This window comes from Oncorhynchus tshawytscha, linkage group LG28, assembly GCF_018296145.1.
Source record: "Oncorhynchus tshawytscha isolate Ot180627B linkage group LG28, Otsh_v2.0, whole genome shotgun sequence".
Classification (NCBI taxonomy): domain Eukaryota; kingdom Metazoa; phylum Chordata; class Actinopteri; order Salmoniformes; family Salmonidae; genus Oncorhynchus; species Oncorhynchus tshawytscha.
The window spans coordinates 26478866-26494811 of record NC_056456.1 but is presented as its reverse complement, the minus strand read 5'-3'; the positions used below and the strand labels follow the sequence as shown (position 1 = coordinate 26494811).

The window sequence follows — 15946 nt, the reverse complement described above, 5'->3', positions numbered from 1 at the left end:
TGATGTCGCTCTTGTTGCTGGTGATTCTCTGATCCACCTCTACTCAGACACCATCATTCTGTATACTTCTGGCCCTTTATACACTGTGTTAACTAACCTCCAGATGAGCTTCAATGCCATACAACTCTCCTTCCGTGGCCTCCAACTGCTCTTATATGCAACTAAAAATAAATGCATGCTCTTCAAACAATCGCTGACTGCACCTGCCCGTCCGTTTTGCATCACTAATCTGGACGGTTCTGACTTAGAATATATGGACAACTACAAATACCTAGGTGTCTGGTTAGACTGTAAACTCTCCTTCCAGACTCACTTTAAGCATCTCCAATCCAAAATTAAATCTAGAATCAGCTTCCTATTTCGCAACAAAGCATCCTTCACTCATGCTGCCAGACATACCCTCATAAATCTGACTATCCTACCAATCGTTGACTTCGGCAACGTCATTTACAAAATATCCTCCAACACTCTAAGCAAATTGGATGCAGTCTACCACAGTGCCATCCGCTTTGTCACCAAAGCCCCATATACTACCCACCACAGCGACCTGTATGGTCTCGTTGGCTGGCCCTCGCTTCATATTCGTCGCCAAACCCACTGGCTCCAGGTCATCTATAAGTCTTTGCTAGGTAAAGCCCCACCTTATCTCAGCTCACTGGTCACCATAGCAGCACCCACCCATAGCACGCACTCCAGCAGGTATATTTCACTGGTCACCCCCAAAGCCAATTCCTCCTTTGGCCACCTTTCCTTCCAGTTCTCTGCTGCCAATGACTGGAAAGAATTGCAAAAATCACTGAACCTGGAGTCTTATATCTCCCCCACTAGCTTTAAGCATTAGCTGTCAGAGCAGCTTACAAATCATTGCACCTGTACACAGCCCCTCTACACATTCCAACATCCAACTACCTCAGCCCAATATTGTTTTCTGTTGTTTTTTTGTTCCTTTGCACCCCAGTATCTCTACTTGCACATTCATCTTCTGCACATCTATCACCCCAGTGTTAATTGCTAAATTGTAATTACTTTGCCACTACGGCCTATTTGTTGCCTTGCCTCCCCAATCTTACCTCATTTCCACACACTCTATATAGACTTTTCTATTGTGTTATTGACTGTGCATTTGTTTATCCCATGTGTAACTCTGTTGTTGTTTGTGTCGCACTGCTTTGCTTTATCTTGGCCAGGTCGCAGTTGTAAATGAGAACTTGTTCTCAACTGGCCTACCTGGTTAAATAGAGGTGAAATTTAAAAAAATACAAAAAATGATTCAATGGTTGTAAAGATGGGGAGTGGTCTAGCAGTAATAAAGAGATGCTATTTTTTGACACCACAATGCGAAAAGCAAGCTCTGCAAGCTCTAGTTTGTCTAATCTTGATTATTGTCCAGTCGCGTGGACAAGGAAAGACCTAGTTACGCTGTAGCTGGCCCAGAACAGAGGGGCACATTTTGTTCTAAATTGTAATCAGAGGGCTGATAAATACTATGCATGCCAGTCTATTGGCTCAGAGTTGAGGAGAGACTGACTGCAAAAAAAGAAAAAAAAGAAACAATGTTTTGAAAATCCCAAATTGTTTGCATAGTAAACTTACATACACTTATCCCACCAGACATGCCACCAGGGGTCTATTCACAGCGTACAGTGTTACGTATATAGAGCCCTTATTGCATAGAACTCCCTTCCATCTCACATTGCTCAAATAAACAGCTAATCTGGTTTCAAAAAACAGAAAGAAAAAGCAATGCCTTTCCCCTATATAACCTAGATAGTTTGTGTGTATGCACTGATATGTAGGCTACTTGTGCCTTTTCAAAAAATGTATGTAGTTCTGTCCTTGAGCTGTTCTTGTCTATTAATGTTCTGTTTTATGTTTCATGTTTTGTGTGGACCACAAGAAGAGTAGCTGCAACTTTTGCAACAAGCAAATGAGGATCCTAATAAAATACCAATACACAGTCACTACAAAGATACAGGCATCCTTCCTAACTCAGTTGCCAGAGAGGAAAGAAACCACTCAGGGATTTCACCATGAGGCCAACAGTTACTTTAAAACGGTTCCATACACTACAGGTCAAATGTTTTAGAACACTTACTCATTCAAGGGTTTATTTATTTTTTAAAACTATTTTCTACATTGTAGAATAATAGCGAAGACATCAAAACTGTAGTAACCAAAAAAAGTGTTAAACAAATCAAAATATATTTTAGATTCCTCAAATTGCCACCCTTTGCCTTGGTGACCAGCTTCACCTGGAATGCTTTTCCAACAGTCTTGAACGAGTTCCCACATATGCTGAGCACTTGGCTGCTTTTCCTTCACTCTGCGGTCCGACTCATCCCAAACCATCTCAATATTGTTGAGGTCAGGGGATTGTGGAGGCCAGGTCTCTCCTTGGGCAAATAGCCCTTACAAAGCCTGGAGGTGTGTTGGGTCATTGTCCTGTTGCAAAACAAATTATATTCCCACTAAACTCAAACCAGCCATGCTGGTTAAGTGCGCCTTGAATTCTAAATAAATCACAGACAGTGTTAACAGCAAAGCACCCCAACAACATAACACCTCATCCTCCTTTACAGTGAGAAACACACGTGGAGATCATCCGTTCACCCACAACACGTCACTCAAAGACACGGCGGTTGGAACCAAAAATCTCCAAATTGGAATGGTTTCTTTGCAGCAATTCGATCATGAAGGCCTCATTCACAAGGTCTCCTCTGAACAGTTGATGTTGAGATGCATCTATTACTTGAACTCTGTGAAGCATTTATTTGAGCTGCAATTTCTGAGGCTGGTAACTCTAACGAACTTCTCCTCTGCAGCAGAGGTAACTCTGGTTCTTCCATTCCTGTTGCGGTCCACATAGGACTCAATTGTTTTTGCGACAGCACTTGAAGAAACATTCAAAGTTCTTGAAATTTTCCGTATTGACTGACCTTCATGTCTTCAAGTAATGCTGGACGCTCGTTTCTCGTTGCTTGTTTGAGCTGTCCTTGCCATAATATGGACTTGGTCTTTTACCAAATAGGGCTATCTTCTGTATACCCCCCTACCTTGTCACAACAACTGTTTGACTCAAACGTATCAAGGAAAGAAATTCCACAACTTTTCACAAGGCATACCTGTTAATTGAAATGCATTCCAGGTGACTACCTCATGAAGCTGGTTGAGAGAATGCCAAGAGTGTGCAAAGCTGTCATCAAGGGGTGGCTATTTGAATAACACTTTTTTGTTTACTACATGATTCCATAGGTGTTATTTCATAGTTTTGATGTCTTCATTACTACTCTACAATGTAGAAAATAGTAAAAATAAAAACATGTTTTCACTTCGTCATTATGAGGTATTTGTGTAAATGTGTTAGAAAAAAACCCTACTTAATTAATTTCAATTGAGACTAACAAAATGTGGAAGTCAAGGGGTATGAATATTTTCTGAAGGCACTGTACTTTATACAATACCAGATTAGCATAGCAAATTATTGGTTTCGAAAGGAGTGATTGGGTTGTGCTCTATACAGTTATTGCCTGGGCAATCTCTAAACAGCAGATGCTAGTTTCATAAGACCGTGTGCTAACTAATTTCTATGGCCTCACAAAAAGAAAGCACTAGATTGTCAGATATCAATACATGGAAATTCAAGTCAAACATTCTTCAAGTCAAAATCCAAAACCCGCTTGCTACGCCAGATGCACTTCTTTTATGTATTCAATCTTGTGAATGAAAACCCACTGGGCCTTAGATCCTCTGACTTCAGCTCCAAATTAACCAAATTGCCTTTTCAGTTAAATCATCTCATTTAATTAAATAAAGAGGGGACTTTTTGTACTAACTTTTTGAGGGAACTTGTGTGGGCAACAGAAGTAATTGCTCTGAAGTGAGTGGGTGAAACGGTGGTCCCCTAAGCCCATAACAGTTTCAGCTACATCACAAATGGCACCCCAGTGCACTATATAGGGAATAGGGTGCCATTTGGGATGCTACCCTTATTTTCATTAGAGGGCTCTGTGAATGCAAACTACCACCAGGGCCATTTCATTTCAATAGAGTTTGGATGAAAAGTGACACACGCACGTAAACACTTCAATTTGGAAGAAAACTTGATGTGAATTATCTCCACTGCGTAAACCTGAAAACTAATTTCACATGTTCGACTTGATTGCTTTGCACAGCTCTGCCGTGGTGAGTGAAATACACCAAATACAGAGTCTGCTTTGGGAGGGAGTTTTCATTAAGCTGATTTTTTTTTAAACTAAATAATCAGTGAATTATAATAAGATAGATAATATCTTTAGAGCCAATATTTTCCTCAACTATTAATATTCAAATGACAGTCTGAGACAAAAAGCAGAATTTGAGTTTTTACTAGGGACCAAGGTAATGGGGGAACATTTTACAAATACAAAGCACTTTTCAAAATGTAATGTGGTATAGGGAGTTGTGACAGTGTTAGCTGATTTGGTTCTGGGGCAGAGATACGGGACACATCTCTCCTCAACCAGTGAGTAATATCCAGACTGATGCCATCAAACTGTTCTCCCTCTCTGTCACAGCCAGGAGTTGGGAAGATGAGGGTGAATTAAAATGTGTGGTCCAGACGCAGGGCTGGCTTTCTGACTGATGATGTGAAGAGGAAACTCAGACAGTCTTGGAGGACAGTGGAAGTCGATAAAAATGCTTTTTAGGCTGTAGTGTTCTGTTTTTTATTGCCCGACTGCTGATGACAGCTGTAGTGCTACAGTCCCCTCTTCCCCTTGCCTGGTTAAACCTGAGGCTAGGGAGGGAGGGAGGCTATACTGGGCACTGGGATCACAGATCTGCTCCTCATTTCCTGTAAGGGGACACCACACACAGTGCCCTCCCTGGCTCTTTCTCAATTCATCTTTCCTCAATTACTTGTATGTTCTCTCCTCGCCGACGCCTCAAACGCATTGGAGAAGGTCTGAAGGGAGGGACCTTGGATCTTCTCTTCCAATAGGGTTGAGATGGCAGATGTAAGGAATTGTGGAAAGACTAATTGAGATCGCGCTCCTCTCCATCTCACTCTGGCTGCCCAGCTTCACTGATGTCACCTGACCACCTAATTCTGAATTCTATCGTCAGTATTTCTGGGCGTGCTGCAACAATGATTGGCACACTGCTTGTACCAGTGTTGTGTATTATGTTGTGTGCCAGCATCCAGCACACAACATAATACACATCACTGGTACAAGCAGTGTGCCAGTCATTGTTGCAGCACGCCCAGAAATACTGACGATAGAATTCAGAATTACAGTTCCAAAATCAGATTGGGCAAAGTGTATTCTTGAGCATTGAATCGGAACATCAGTCAAAAGATCCTGACAGCGTTAACCTACAGTGCAGGACATGAATGTTTCCTGTTGTGTCACTGCAAACTGGAGGCATTGTATGGATTCAAGCCATTGGGTAAAGTACAGGTGGCAGAAAACAATGCAATACTCTAGTTGGGTGTGATTAAATACGGGTCAGTCCCATTTAAAAAATATATACAATGTGGGCTACTAATGTCGCCAACTCTATTATCTTACAAAGATGCTTTCCCATCCCAGAGTGAGGCATCATGGCACAGCTGGTATTATCTACCTGGGGCAACAGAAGACATGTTGTGGAGGGAGAGAGAGGGAACACTCTCTGCTGTTCATTCAAAGGGACCCTATCATTAATGATTAACGAGATGGCGTCAGTGATCATTTTCTCAGAACACCTTAAACAGAGATAAATTGTATTTATTTGAATAGCCCGGAAGCTACTGTACTAATGAACACACTTCAATCCATAAATAAATGTCACAGACTAGGGGTATTAAAAGTGTAGTAGATACATTTTTTATATTGTTTTTTTAGTGGGAAAGTAACGAACATTTGTACTGCTTTTGACGTATAGACCAGAAGGTTTGAATACAAAAACATGAAAAGATGAGTTGAGTGAAACTACCACAGAACTTCCTTGCTTCAGTATTCCCTACCTGCGTTCCTGAGGGAATACCAACATGCTAACACATCCAGTTGAAAGGGAATGGCTGATAACAGTAGCTGATGAAAGTTGGAGTTTCATACTCAGATTTGGTTGTGTTCTTTAATTTCCCATGGTCCCAGAAGCATTGAGAATGAAGGGGGATTCCTGCCAAGGCAGGAACGGCATAATAATGGTTTCTCTCACTGGTGATCTTTCAAAACTGTCACTGCCTGCCTGTCAGCCAGTGATTTAATCGAGCAAGATTTTCTAATTCCCTGTCGCTCCAGGTATCTCGGTTGGAAACTGAGAACATTTGAAAGATTATGCAGCACGTTGGAGAGAAGAGGGAAAACAAGCACAAATAACACATTCAGAGTGTCGTTGACGGCTGGGCGGGTGGCAGGGAAAAGCAAACAATGCAGGGCTTGACATTAACCTTTTTAGCCACTTGTCCTTAGGACAAGTAGGACAGCTTTTTTTTATTTTTTATTTTTTTACTTGTCCAAAAGCTCAAGGTAGTTGTCCCCAAAAAAGTAATGGTCTGTAACACCATGGGCCAAAAAGGTGACTGAAAATTGTGTTTTATGATGCAAGAAACCACAAAATAACATGCATTATTATCACCGGTATTGACAATGTAAGGCTGCTGGTCTCTGATCCCACGCATTATATCTCCTGCCGGTGTGGCCTTGAGCAAGGCACTTAACCCACCATAATGTAAAATACTGCACGAATAGGCTACTGTATAAAACACATGTGATCTGTCAACCCTCTGGAGAGCTACTGGGTGTGCAGGCTCTTGACCCAACCCTGCTCAAACACACTAGTCAGCTTATCAAGGCCCTGTTGAGAAGCTGATTTTTTACAATGTGGTGAGTTCGAGCAGGGCTGGAGCAAAAGCCTGCACACCCATCTCCTGGTGGATGGCCAGGGAGATATTGACAGCACATGAGTTAGGAATCTAATAATATTTGTTTTTACTTTGTCAGAATTACATGGCTAGTATTGAATAGAGGAAAATCCTAGCAAATTTTGAGCGCTTGAGAGACGGTTTACAACCATAGTTTGCAGCAGTGGTTGTTATACAATGCACTCTGCAGAGATTGGTGGGACAGTGTGCAGCACATCGCATCCAGAGGACACTTTGATCCAATTCTGATCGGCATAGCCTAATTGTTTGATAGTGATTTTTGCATGATTTTTAAATTTAATCTATAATCTTGTTAGGATGACCTTCAGAACAGTGCTCATCCAAGGGCTGTCTGTCCATGCTCCAAAGCTTAGACTCACACTATGGCTGCGACCCTATTGCCTATATAGCGCACGGCTTTGACCAGGGTCCATATGGCTCTAGTGCACTATATAGGGAATAGGATGCCATTTGTGATACAGCCCAGGCCTTCATGGAATCAGTGATTCTAACAAAGACCAAGCCATCTTAAAAGCCAGGCAGTAGCCTCTCTCTCTACATCTCAGCATCCCTCTCCTCTCAATAGGATTCAAATCTGGATTGTGTAGGGAGGGTCCCTCTCCTTGGATTCTTCATCTCTATTGCAGCACACCCAAATATTGCAGTCACCATCAAAAACTCTGCTCACAACCTCCTCCTCCTCTCTCCCTATGATCAGACCCAGACATCTAGCCAGGGGAGAGAGCAGACCTGGGTTCAAATAGTATTTGAAATCTATTACATAGATTGAGGGTTTGCTTTAGCCTGCCTAGAGTGTCAGTTGAGCAGGGATTGCCCTTTAAATTAGTTTAATTTCTCGAGACAAGCTCAATAAACAGGGCTAAAGTACTTGAAAGATCTCAAATAGTATATGAATTCAGGTCTGGAAGAGAGCTGGGGCTTTATGAGTAGAGATGAGCCACAGCCCTGTATGCCCTGTCCTCTCTGATGTGCAGTGTTGTCTAGCAACGGGAGTCTACAGTTCAAAGGTCTTCAGTCAAATAGGTTATAATTCCCTTCCTCAACGTGTTAATGTCATAATACGGCCCAGTTTAGGGTGAGTTAACGCTCTGGAGGAGAGGGCAGGGCAGTGAACCTCCAGCGGTGGATTCTTTTTTTGATATTTATTTATTTATTTAACCAGGTAGGCTAGTTGAGAACAAGTTCTCATTTGCAACTGCGACCTGGCCAAGATAAAGTGTAGCAATTTGACACATACAACAACAGAGTTACACATGGAATAAACAAAACATAGTCAATAATACAGTAGAACAAAAGAAAACAAAAAGTCTATATACAGTGAGTGCAAATGAGGTAAGATACGGGAGTTAAGGCAATAAATAGGCCATAGTGGCGAAGTAATTACAATGTAGCAATTAAACACTGTAACACGGTAGATGTGCAGAAGATTAATGTGCAAGTAGAGATACTGGGGTGCAAAGGAACAAGATAAATAAATAAACACTGTATGGGGATGAGGTAGGTAGATAGATGGGCTGTTTACAGATAGGCTAAGTACAGCTGCAGTGATCTGTAAAATGCTCTGACAGCTGGTGCTTAAAGCTAGTGAAAGCTAGTGAGTCTCCAGCTTCAGAGATTTTTGCAATTCGTTCCAGTCACGGGCAGCAGAGACCTGGAAGGAAAGACGACCAAAGGAGGAATTGGCTTTGGGGGTGACCAGTGAGATATACCTGCTGGAGCGCGTGCTACGAGTGGGTGCTGCTATGATGACCAGTGAGCTGAGATAAGGCGGGGCTTTACCTAGCAGAGACTTGTAGATAACCTGTAGCCAGTGGGTTTGGCGACGAGTATGAAGCGAGGGCCAACCAACAAGAGCGTACAGGTCGCAATGGTGGGTAGTGTATGGGGCTTTGGTGACAAAACGGATGGCACTGTGATAGACTGCATCCAGTTTGTTGAGTAGAGTGTTGGAGGCTATTTTATAGATGACATCACCGAAATCGAGGATCGGTAGGATGGTCAGTTTTACGAGGGCAGCATGAGTGAAGGATGCTTTGATTGCGATACAGGAAGCCGATTCTAGATTTAATTTTGGATTAGAGATGCTTAATGTGAGTCTGGAAGGAGAGTTTACAGTCTAACCAGAGGTATTTGTAGTTGTCCACGTATTCTAAGTCAGAGCCGTCCAGAGTAGTGATGCTGGACGGGCGAGCAGGTGCGGGCAGCGAACGATTGAAAACATGCATTTAGTTTTACTTGCGTTTAAGAGCAGTTGGAGGCCACGAAAGGAGAGTTGTATGGCATTGAAGCTCGTCTGGAGGTTAGTTAACACAGTGTCCAAGGAGGGGCCAGAAGTATACAGAATGGTGTCGTCTGCGTAGAGGTGGATCAGAGAATCACCAGCAGCAAGAGCAACATCATTGATGTATACAGAAAAGAGAGTCGGCCCGAGAATTGAACCCTGTGGCACCCCCATAGAGACTGTCAGAGGTGCAGACAACAGGCCCTCCGATTTGACACACTGAACTCTATCAGAGAAGTAGTTGGTAAACCAGGCGAGGCAATCATTTGAGAAACCAAGGCTGTCGAGTCTACCAATAAGAATGTTGTTATTGACAGAGTCGAAAGCCTTGGCCAGGTCGATGAATACGGCTGCACAGTAATGTCTCTTATTGATGGCGGTTATGTTGTTGTTTAGAACCTTGAGCGTGGCTGAGGTGCACCCATGACCAGCTCTGAAACCAGATTGCATAGCAGAGAAGGTATGGTGGGATTCGAAATGGTCAGTAATCTGTTTGTTAACTTGGCTTTCGAAGACCTTAGAAAGACAGGGTAGGATAGATCTAGGTCTGTAGCAGTTTGGGTCTAGAATGTCACCCCCTTTGAAGAGGGGGAGGACCGCGGCAGCTTTCCAATCTTTCGGAATCTCAGACGATACGAAGGAGAGGTTGAACAGGCTAGTAATAGGGGTTGCAACAATTTCAGCAGATCATTTTAGAAAGAGAGGGTCCAGATTGTCTAGCCACATAGGTTACATCTCAATTGGCACCATATTCCCTATATAGGGCACTACTTTTGACCAGTGCCCTATATAGGGAATAGGGTACCATTTGGTGCAGACATTGATAGAAAAAGCATCCAAACACCAACGACTGGTGATTGGTGTAAATGTGGGTCGGCAGGCTTCAGTGTTACATGGTCAGTGGTGGTGTGTGAAGTGAACCTAGGCAGTCCACAGGAGAACTCAACACCAAATGTGTTTTTTAGCTGGATGGATCCAGAGGAAATCATGTCAGAAGTACATAATGAGGCCAGTGGCATGAAAGAAAGGTGTGTATGAAGCAGATACAACAGCTAGGATGTTGGAAATGCAAATGTTGAAGCCACTTAAGGGATTGTTTTTTAGGATGGATCAAAAACAAGTGGATTCAAACACATAAAACCATGAACATAGTAGTGTAATAAAATTGCTGTTGTTTCACCAGCCTAGCGTGTCAGTGGAATAGGCCTTCAGACAGTGACCCCAGAGGGAAGCCCCTATTATTGCACGAATAAGGACTCCGTCCGCCTGGAGCCAGATATGAGAGGAGAGATGATTACATCTTTCTGTCAGACATCAGACAGGGTCAACACTGGGCAGCACAGATGGCCATCTAACTGTCCCTGAATGACCAGAATGTATTCTGTGCTGTGCTGTGCTGTGCTGTGCTGTGCTGTGCTGTGCTGTGCTGTGCTGTGCTGTGCTGTGCTGTGCTGTGCTGTGCTGTGTTGTGTGTGTGTGTGTGTGTACACGCCAAACTGAGCGTAAGGTTCTTTGATAATCAGATGTCTGTTGGGTTCAGATGCATTATCCAACCCCCAGAGGAGTTCTGTCTCTCTGGGTAGGGTCCTGCACTGAACAGTAAGCCACATTATTCACAAATGGAGCAGCCTTCAAATGAAATGACAAGATAGAAAATCCATGGGCACTTTGAGGGAATACATACTGTAATGGTATTCCACCCTTTTGTTTCAGTGGGGCTTTAGCATCCATAATAAATGGATAATAAAATAATTTAGGTAAACTATACTCATCTCAGTATTCCATACATTTCAATAAAGTCTAAATTAAATACATAATACAAAAGATTGCTGTCTGCGATGTCCTAATTTTGTTGGCTATTACTGAAAGCACCAGTCCTATAACATGATCATCCTAAAATAAACACCTCAGGGTTGACTAAACAGCAGCATATTGGAGGGCTCGAACCTGATTTCCTGTACATTACTGTGTGTGTGATAGAAACAGGAGTCATTCTGATCCAGCATGAAAACAGACAGACACAGATACAGTAAACAGATTTGAGGCTTATCATATGTTAGTAGGGAAGGATAGGAGATGCAGGCAGCATCCTAAATAGCACCCTACTCCCTATATAGTGCCACTACTGGTCAAAAGTAGTGCACTGTATAGGGAATAGTGTGCCATTTGCCACAAATCCGCACTTATTCAAGCGACTGACATTGTCACCCATCCCACTCACATTCACACAACCTTCTTTTCAGCTTTAAACCTTGGCGTTGTCAAGGTAAATAAGAGCTTCAAAACCTTTTTAGGACTGGAACTAAGCTGTATAAAACACCAACAACCTAGCCAGAACAGTGAAGACAAAGACAATGGCCACGGAGGTATACTCTCCCACATTCAGACAGGATTAGAGCTGCACAATTCCAGTAACTTTTCCCAAATTCCCAGGTTCTCTCTAAATGGTAATCAGGAGAGAAATCCAAAACAGCAGGAAATCCAAAACCCTCCAACCAGGATTTCTGGGAAACCTAGGTATTTTGGTAAAGTAAGCAGGATTTTGCAAACCTAGACAGGATTTCTATAGAACCATAGTGTCCAGTCCTGCCTCCCCAGAGGTTGTTGGCCAAGAAGGATCCCTGGATTAGGCAGAAAACAGAAAGGCACGTCTCCCCTATAGATTAACTAAGGGATGACTCTGTCACAGAAGTTCAGATGGGAGATGACAGTAGTTGATCGTTAAATTCTACAGCCACATATTTAAACAGTCACTGATATTACCAAATACAGCACACGATGGTTTACTGAGTAAAGAGTAACGACTCTGTAATAAACCGTTAATTACAGTAACGGGTCCAAGAGTGCATCAGATATACATTCTGTCGGAGTCCCAAATGCCATCAGTACTTCAAATATATTGCCCTACTTTTGACCAGACCCCATAGGGCACGGCAAAAGTAGTGCACTATATTGGAAATAGGGTGCCATTTGGAACGTTCCTATATACCAGATTGATAGATAATCAGCAGATAAAGACATTATCAAGAGGTCAAACGTTGGATTATAGTTTATCAAATGTACGTATAATTTTAAATGACAGATGAGGTTTGTGTGTAGTGTCTACAGCTTATTCAGCCTGCTGTTTTAGTAACACTATTTCAAACACAGTGACTTTCTCTCAACACATTCTTACCGATTTCACGGTTTCTCTTAACAGTTTGGTTTTCCACAACACCCATTCTTTCCCCATCATTGTAGGTGGTAGAATCTGTGGAGTGTATGTGTGTGTGTGAGAGAGACACTCGAGGGACTCCTGTTGGGTATTTGAAAGCCCTCTGTCTGAATAAAGGGGGATTACAAAGCTGAGCAGAAGGATCAAGGTTGAAGTGACCCCCCGTGGTGTGATGTTACTCACTCTAGGGCCTTATCAGGCTCCCAGAACCTCATTATACATCCCAAATGTCACTAGTGCACTACTTTAGACCAGACACTATATAGGGAATAGGGTGTCATTTGTGACTGCCTCTCAGATGCTGCTTGGCTAGCTGTTTCATATAATACTTCGGGTGTGTTTGTGACTCGATGTGACCACTCCTGTATGTCGCTTTGCTCCGAGGGAGTTTTCTTACAGGCCTAACTGAACACAATAGAGCAGATTCAATAATAACAGCCACAGAGAAGGGGAATCAAATCACATAAGATCCCAGATGGAGCATTCAACCAGGTTCTCTATTCTCCTGGAGGGGGATGACACAATACAGACACAGGAGATAATTCACTAGTTTAAACTCCATCATGTGATGGAACACTGCATTTCAGGCATTCACGATATATACACCAATGAAAGCCCACCTCTCTTGAACACATTAAAGGGGCAAACAGGGATTGGAACATCCTTTTTTGGACAGGGGGTATTTTTGATCTCATGGATGGTCTATGAATTTGAGAGTTGTTACATTACTTCAGCCCAGTTCCTCAGCTGTTTACCTAAAACGTGTTGGGTGACCGCTTTGTTGCTGTTTAAATCCCAGAATTCTCCCAGTGTTCTGTGCTTCTCACTAAAGTAGACTACATTGTTATGGCCAACACAGTTGTTGCCAAGTACATAATTGCATTTTCAGTCTATTTGGGGGCTTTGGACTTACAAAGTTATGACAAATGTTACCAGATGTCAAATTTAAACTCAAGACCTTGTGAAATATACACAGTAATTGTGGGAAAAGGTTACTGAGATAAGTTTGGGCTTTGCACAATATTTTTTTTGGCAGACGGAGGGGGCAAGTAGGACCAACCAGAATATCCAGGAGAGGTTATGCAATTTGGACCATGAAGGACTAGCTCACAGAGAGAGAATATTCTTAACTTACAGCTACGGTACCACCAATACAATAAATATAGGACCCCTACCTAAATAACAATTACTGCACAACAAACAGAGTAATTTCAACATAAATCATTTTCTTTCACTAACTCTATAAATCCTTTACCAGGCAGCCCATACTAGCCCAGCCATGTTGCAGTTCCATACTGTAGGCTAATACACAGTACCAATGCCTATGAACTCCACAGAAAGCTCTATGCTGTTTCAACTATGTTGCACCAGTATGGTTGCGTCTCAAATGGAACCATATTCCCTATATAGTGCACTACTGTTGACCAGGCCCTGGTCAGAAGTAGTGCACTATATAGGAAATAGGGTGCCATTTAAGACTCCGCCTGTCACAACAATATGATTGAGCTGACAGAAGTCAGTCATGGTTCTCAGGGTGGAGGAAATGGCTGACTTCTCCTCTGGGTTTCATGAAGCTCCCGGCAGACTAACTTTACGCTGCACAGTTAAATTGAAAGTTCTGATGGTCCGCAGTTTTGCAAGCAACTACTGTAGGCAATTAGAAAATGAATTCCACTGCATGTTTATGCAGCTGCAGGTTTGTTTTCCTTCTCTGCCAAGCAGACAAAAAGGGCAATGGGTGATGTTCCAGCTCTAAGAGGAATGAAAGAGGGAGGAGACTAGTCCCCAAACGGCACTATTCTGGCTTTCACATTCGGAGACAAACAAGGGCAGTTGAGAAAGCACATCACCCCCCACATACAAGGTATGACTGTCCAATGTCCACCATTATCATAGTAACACATACCGTAGGTCTTAGTGCCATGGACATGAGTAGATATCACATATCAATAATTAAATCAGTCTCTCAATCATAGCATTAGCCCTGAACTACATAGTAGAAGTCAGGGTTTTTTACGCTATCAAAAAAGGGCTTAGTAGGTGGGCGTGGCAATGGGCGTGGTCGGCCCGGTGGAATTTTAGATAACATTTTTAGAGGCCCCCACATTGGCGGTGTAGACAATTTCCCGGAATTCTACACCTTTCTCCATGGAGCTGAATCGTTGTGGTGCATCATGAACACAAACATGAAGTCCTTGACTGTTTATTGAACAAGTGCTCTATGATTTTGCTAGTCTCATTCAACAGCAGCAGTGTATGGTAATGCTATTCACTTCTTCACACATCCTCGCTCTAGAACTACAGGTAACTGCCAAAATAAAGGAAACACTTGAGTAAATGAAGGATACAAAGTATATTGAAAGCAGGTGCTTCCACACAGCTGTGATTCCAAGGTAATTAACATCCCATCATGCTTAGGGTCATGTATAAAAATGCTGGGTGGGCCATTATTTTGGGTACCATGGCTATGCCCCCATCCACAAGGATGGATGACGATGCCCCCATCCACAAGTGATCACTGAATGGTTTAATTAGCATGAAAATGATGTATGCCATAGCCGTCTGTCACCTGATCTCAACCCAACTGAACACTTATAGGAGATTCTGGAGCGGTGCCTGAGACAGCGTTTTCTCATGGAAGAATGGTATCGCATCCCTCCAATAAGAGTTCCAGACACTTGTAGAATCTGTGCCAAGGTGTATTGAAACTGTTCTGGCTCAACACCCAATTAAGACACTATGTTTCCTTTATTTGGCATTTACCTGTATAACAGAACACTAACACTGTGGCAGCACAATAATTTACAAATCAATACTACATACACACTGCTGTGAGTATAGGAACATGTGAAATAACACCCTGTATTCTCTTTGGCTAGAGAAATCACATAATTCATTCTGTAATACGCTTCAGGCCATACAGACTTACAATTTAATACTGGTTCTGCATCCCAAATCGCACTGTAATATTGGGTCAGCGTCCCAAATGGTATCATATTCCCGATGTAGTGCACAAAAGTTCTGCACAATAGGGAATAGGGTACCATTTGGGACGCAGACACAGACTACTGCTGTAGACAGAGGGCACACAGGCTTATGGTTTCTCATAGCTTCATGTGTGATGTACAGTACTGTCACTGGTACATTGAGTATGAATGAATACATGGTAGGAATACAGATCAGTGATGTACGATGATCTTGGAATAAAACCAATCTGGGACAATTAAGTTGAAGTTGGTAAAATTAAAATATCTTCCATTTCACAAGAGTCTGGGGAATGGTGTGAGATGATTGGCAGATGCCAATCCCAAAGAAAAGTAAACCGGATCAGCCTGACGACCAGACTTCGATTCTGAGTCACAAACGGTTTATCTACAGTCCTAAACCAGCACTATATTCCCTATATAGTGCACTACTTTTGTCCAGGGCCTATAAAAGTAAAAGCGCAGCTATGTAGGAAATAGGGTGCCATTTGGGATGCATTTTTTGAACATGCAACAGGAGTGAGTAAGTGAAAATGTAGAAATGTTGCCTCCCTTTCCCC

The 15946-nt window shown here is 42.5% G+C and overlaps 1 protein-coding gene across 10 annotated transcripts in view; it reads right to left on the bottom strand.

The window, feature by feature from the left end:
* Positions 1 to 15946, bottom strand: part of pard3ab (par-3 family cell polarity regulator alpha, b) — a 239351-nt gene that overhangs the window by 39290 nt on the left and 184115 nt on the right. The window lies entirely within an intron of this gene.